The sequence below is a fragment of the Hemiscyllium ocellatum genome, unplaced genomic scaffold, assembly GCF_020745735.1.
Source record: "Hemiscyllium ocellatum isolate sHemOce1 unplaced genomic scaffold, sHemOce1.pat.X.cur. scaffold_520_pat_ctg1, whole genome shotgun sequence".
Taxonomy (NCBI): Eukaryota; Metazoa; Chordata; class Chondrichthyes; order Orectolobiformes; family Hemiscylliidae; genus Hemiscyllium; species Hemiscyllium ocellatum.
In genome coordinates this window covers 11,933-18,398 of record NW_026869097.1, presented here as the reverse complement: position 1 = coordinate 18,398, position 6,466 = coordinate 11,933, and positions in this window count along the sequence as shown.

Genomic DNA, 6,466 nt, shown 5'->3' with positions numbered 1-6,466 from the left:
CCTCTAGGTCACTTATGAAAATGACAAACAGCAATGGTTCCAAAACAGATCTTTGTGGAACACCGCAAGTAACTGCACTCCAAGATGAACATTTACCATCAACTAAACAGGTTCCCAAATTTTCAAAGGAAGTTCAGAAAGACAGAAGGAGGACTTTTTTTTAGAATTAGCAAATCGGTAGGAATTGGGTTTAACCAGGGAGAAAAGGGAAGCTGAAATTGTAATGGAGTTGGTCAAGCACTTTGATGGATCAGAGAAATGGGCAACTGCAGTAGGGTTATAAAAACTTAAATTGCAAATGTGGCACCTGGAGTTTAAAGATAAATAAAGGAACGGAAACAGAGAAAGAGACGAAAGAGAAAGACAGGAAAAAGAAAGAGAGAGGGGAATTGAAATTCAGAAGTTGGGAAATAGACAAGAAAGTTAAATGAACAGGATGGAGATGAAGGGAGAACGTAGGGATATATACAACTAGGTTAGTAACTTGCCATATTTCGGTGAGAAAAATGTCAAAAACTTTTTTTATTTCGTTTGGAAAAATAACTAGGCAGATGACGTGTCCAGTGAATTTGTGGGTAATGCTGCTTAAGACTAAGCTGGTGGGCACAGCTGGTGAGAGATGTGCAGCACTGTCAGATGAGGGATCAAGAGATGATCAATATGTCTAATTGGCTACTTTGATTGGTTATGAATTGGTACTGGAAGCATATAGACAGAAGTTCAGAAAAATAGAGAGGAACCAGGTCAGACTTACATTGAGATTGAAGGAATTAACCACAATCATTTTGACAGGTGGGTGCTGGCCTTAAAAATGGATAAGACCTGTGAGACTTGAAGGAAGATTAATCTGTTGGAGATTTTAAAAGACTTACTTCCAGAGATAGTAAGAATTCAAGTGAATGAATAGAAAATTCATAAGTGAGAAGCATGGCAGAAATGGCAGGCAAATATGCATTGTGGAATGTGATGAAATTTAGCCTCTGGCAAGAATTTCATCCTGTGAGGGATAGAAATTGGGAGAAGGGACGATCACACTCTACAAAGCGAACAGTAGCTCACAATAGTTTACCACAGTGAGTAACAGAGTGTCAGTTCCTGGAATACAGTTTGTTCTTGGGAACGATTTAACAGGAGGCGAGATGGGATAGGCACCCCTTGTGGTGGAGAAGCCAAAGGCTGACTAGGGAATTGGTGAGTTAAAAGAAAATTACCCAGGATTTTTTCCAGACTGTGTAGTAACAAGATCCCACTTTCATAAGTTACAGCAGGAAGGAAAAACGAACGAAAAAGACAAATGAGTTGATGCTCAGTGAACTGACACCCTGTTTGATGTGACAGTGCAGGAAAAACCTGAACAGGCAGAGGTGTTCCGTCCCGGAAAGGCTAATGGATGTACAACAGAGATATATACACACACATACACATGCACACACAGAGAAAATGAATCAGAATATATTGTTGAACGTTATTAACTTAAAGATAAAATCATAAAATTAAAATGGAGACCCCGATAGGTTACTTATTGCACAAGAATGATTAAGTTCCACACTGGCCTGACAATATTTTAATGTGTATATGACAAACAAATTGTCGGAGATAGTTGTGGACAACGACAAATCTCTCGCATTGTTTGGAATATTTAAAGACCAGAATATGAGACTATTTCATTGGAGTCTTACCTTACCGACTTTAAACTTACAAAATGTATATGCTGTGGCTCCTACAACGTGATAGCAGATGTGTTTTCGTGGATTTAAAGGAAAAAGTGTAGATGCGTTATGACTTATTCCAGTGTTGTATTGGTGTACAGAATTCATATGAATGATATAACTGAGATTAACACTTTGGTATTTCATAAAATTGGGATTAAGAATTAGAGGAAAACAAATGTAGCCATCTTTTCATTCAGCTAGCTCATTTTATTTTCTGAAGCGGAGAGATGTTATGAAGACAAAAACATATATGGACACTTTAAGACAGATCGGGTTTTGCTGAATAGAAATTAAAGCCACAGATGCCAGCTGAAGGTCACACTGTGCCATCCAACAGTGGAGCTGCTGCCATCCAACAGTGAGCAACTGCTGTAGAGCAGGAGTGCTAACTGGCCATCTCAAACACTCTCTCTCAAAGACACATGTTCATGCAAACCTCTTTGCAATAAAAAAATGACCCAGGGAGATCAGCAGCTGAAAGAGTGAAGACAGCGGGGAAGATAGAGACTGTATGGTCTTAAGATTGTAATGTTTAATATGTCGGTTGTTGGAACAACATATTTTGACAGAGTTCGAGTCAGATAGTAAGTAGCTAATAAAAGAGGGACTTGTATTTGTGAATAGTTGTTGTTTAGTGTTCACTATTAAGGTTAAGAAACTAACTTGTTAATTTTTGTTTAAAAGGAGGTCTGTGTCACTCATATTTTAACAGATTACGAGGTGAAGTGAGCTGTTCTGGGTGTTTGGTTTTAATTAACAGAGGGGTTCGACTCCACCTTATTAATGTCCATCCACGCTCACCCCATTTCCCTGCAGTTGGCCCATATCCTTCCAGTCCTTTCCTATCCAAATATTTATCCAAACGCATTTGAAATGTCGTTAATGTACCCCCCTCAACTACATCTGCGAGTAGCTCATCCACGTACCAGCCTCTGTGTAAAGAAGTGGCCCCTCAGGTTCCCTTTTATTCCTTTCCTTCTAACGTTAAATGATCCTCTCTCGTCCTTGATTCTCTACAACTTGGAAAAAGACTGAGAGCATTAACCCTATCCATACCCCTCGTGATTTTATACAGCTCTATAACAACTCCCCCAGTCTCCTACACGCTAAAGAAAATGTCCTATCTTGTCCAACCTCTCCCTATAACTCAGATCATTGGGTCCTGGCAACGTCCTTGTAAATTTCTTCTGTACTCTTTCTAATTTAATAACATCAACCACATAACAAGGTGACAAACCTGAACACAATACTCCAAGTGCGGCCTTACCAAAGCCCTGTATAACTGCAACATAAATTCCCATCTTCTATACTCAATATCCTGCCTGATGAAGGCCATTGTGCCAAATGCCTTCTTCACTGCCCTGTCTACCTGTGACTCCACTCTCAGGGAACCGTGCACCTGAGCACCAAGGTCTCTCTGCCCCCTGCACCCCTTAAGGCCCTCCCATTCACCATGAAACTCCTACCTTGATTTGAATTTCCAAAATGCAATACCTCACGCTTCTATATTAAATTCCATTTCTCGGCCCATTTCCCCAACTGATTAAGGTCCTGCTGCAATTTCTGATAATATTCCTCACTGATAATGCTCCCACTTACTTTAGTGTCATCTGCAAACTTATTAATCATACCTTGTACATTCTCAACTAAATCATAGATAACAAACAGCAATGGACCCAGCCTCCAGCCTGACAAACATCCTTCCACTAAACCATCTGCTTCCTACCATCAAGCCAACTGTGTATCCAATTGGACAGTTCCCACACATTCTACGTGTTGTAACCTTCCTGAGCAGCCTGCCGTGTGGAAACTTATCAAACCTCATCAAAGGACTCTAAGAAATTTGGGAAGCATGATCTCCCAAACACAAGTCTATGCTGACTGCTCCGAATCAAACCCTGTGGAAGTAATGGGTGCAGTCAATGGCATGCTGTCCTTCATTGTAAGATGATTCGAGTACATAAGTAAAGCCATCTTTCAGCTGTTGTAGAACCTTGCTGAGAGAGCATTTGGGGCATTCTGTACAGATTTGATGTCCTTTGTAAGGAATGGTTCCCGTACGACAGACACGGATGATGGTAACATGAGGATAGAGTGTAGAAACTGAGTATTTAACCTGTAGAGTGTGAGAGACGAAAAATGGTGATGCTGAAACATGAGGAGTGGCAGCGGTCTCTTATTTCCAAAACAGAAATTCCATACTTTACCCAGGAGTTATTGGTTTGATTTATTGACACGTGTACCTCAGTACAGGGAAACACTTTATTTATTCGCAATGGAGGCAGATCATAGTAAGCATGGCCAGACAGATCGTAGGTTGGAAATAGACTTGGACAGAGTAAGGCATACAGGTTACACTGAATAGGACGTGCACTAGACAAGATCAACATGAACAAGATCAGCATTATTTGATCTTAGAGAGTCCATTCATCAGTCTAGCGTGACTTTCCTAATAGTTTATATGCCTAAATTAACTCTCCCCACGTTATTGTACAGTCGACGTGTGAACACGTACTGAACGTTATGTTCCTCACAATCCCCAACAGCAGCCACAATACCTTCCATCTGAAACAGGTAGCCATTCCCACCAGCTTCCACCCTACATAGAGAACACCAGGCTGGCTTCTCGGAGATGGAAGGTGCCTTCTTGTGACTTCACACAAGACATATGGCTTCCCTCCTCACCGCTAGAAAACCGCGTTAAAGTCCCACGTGTGTATCATGACAGACAGAACTACGAGGAACAACGTGGACCAGTCTGTCTGTGCAGCCTCTGCTCCACTTGGTCATCATGTTAGAGCATCAGTTAGGAGACAATGAGGACTGCAGATGCTGAAGATCAGAGTAGACAGTGGTTTGCTGGAAAAGCACAGCAGGAGAATCGATGTTTCGAGCATAAGCTGTTCATCAGGAATCAGCATCAATTACCTCATTCTGCCCCGTGTAAGTGCATTGAGGTGGGAATGGTCTCCTACTGTTCCTGTGTAAGTCACTCAAGGGACTGACTGGCTTCTTCCTCGTCCGATTGGACAGAGCCAAGGGCCTGATTGGGTTACCGCTCGTTCCTGTATGACAGCTCGATGTGCTGACTAGTGTGTTGATGCTGTAGCTTTACGAGGTTATTTTGTTCTGGTTTATTTTAAGAGAGAGATTGAATGACCGTTCCCAAGCTGGCTAGTTAGGACCACTTGAGTAAACAACTAGTGAGGCCTTGGGTTTATTTTAATGCAGATGGAATTGGTGTGGTCAGCTCTCACAGATTAGGATTTCTGGGTTTTGGTTCCTCAGTAACATCAGAAATTATTGGGGTCTCCACCGAGTTGAAAGTTTTAGTGAATGTCTCCTGGCAGCAACTCTCGATGAATTTTCTCTTGATGCTGTTTTTAAATCCTAAATTGCAGAAATATTTGTGTCATTCAGTGTCTGAATATTCCTTTTTTCCAAGGGCTGTGCTCATGTGATTTTCCAGTATTGGAACAGTTCATTAGTATTAGTTCCTAGATCTATTATTCTGTTAACTTGTCCAATATAATTACGTTATTCTAAATTCCTCTTTTTTTGTTTTTTTTAATCTATTGTGTTTAAGTAAATGGTGTTACGCTTCATACAGAATTGTTTGACCAGTCACATTGCATCTGGAACAGACACTTACATTTCCTTTAAAATAAGAAAACATTAGAGTCTCGGCTACCACCTTCAAATATTGTCGAGGGGTTCTGGTGCGGCCCATCACACTAGAATCCTTCTCTTCCTGAGTAATAGGCTGGAGGCACTGAATGGGCTGTCCCTGTTCTTCTCCAATAGTGTCAATGGGCTGAACGACTTCCTCATATTCCTGTGAAACCAGTGTGAGGTGCGGAATGATCTCTTGTTTTACTGTGGCAATGTGCAGTGTCAGACAGTCCTTTATATGAATGTTACTGACTCTTTAAAAGCACAAACCTCAATGGAGTCCATGTCTTGCTGCACATGGACACAGTCCAGTTCAGGAGCTGACGGGGGCATCAAATTATTCTGAACATTGTGGAATCCTCTGTGACCATCCCCACTTCGGATCTTATGGTGGGGAGGGTGGGGGCGGGGAAACATTGATGAAGCAGCTGAAGATGTTTGTGAAGAGGAAGCTACCCTGAGGATTTCCCACAGAGGTGACCCAGGACTGAGATGATGAACATCTTCCTTTGTGCCATGTTTGACTCCAAACACTGGAGAGTTTTCTCTGATTCCCATTAAGTTCAGATTTGTTAAGCTCCTTGATATCAACAGAAGCCTTGATATCAGGACCAGTCATTTTTACCTGACCCCTTGTGTCAACCCCTTTTGTTCGTATCGATAGACCATGGTATAGGAGCAGCAAGGGTTTTCTTCAAACAGGTGGCATTGAATGTCAGCATTTCTCTTCGCAAGAGTGTTCGGGGAGCTCGATGACTGAAAGTATTTGAAGAGGAGGTAGATGGAGATTGACCTGTCAGAGAGTTGAGGGCGATGAGGAATTGGGTATGAAAGAGGATTTGAGACCAAGAGCAGATCAGTCATGATCTTAGTGAAAGGCAAGGCAGGGTTGGGGAGTGAATGACCTGCCCCTGTGTCTGATGTTCTCACATTCTGTTATTGGAAAGTTAGTGGGTGTTATTTTCATGGATGTTCTGTTATTGAATGTTGCCATCAGGGAGACCAGAGGATTTTGTGAGCCATCGCTGGGTGAGGTATGGGGGCTGTATTCATAGTGAATTTGGGTCTACAACATGACCAAC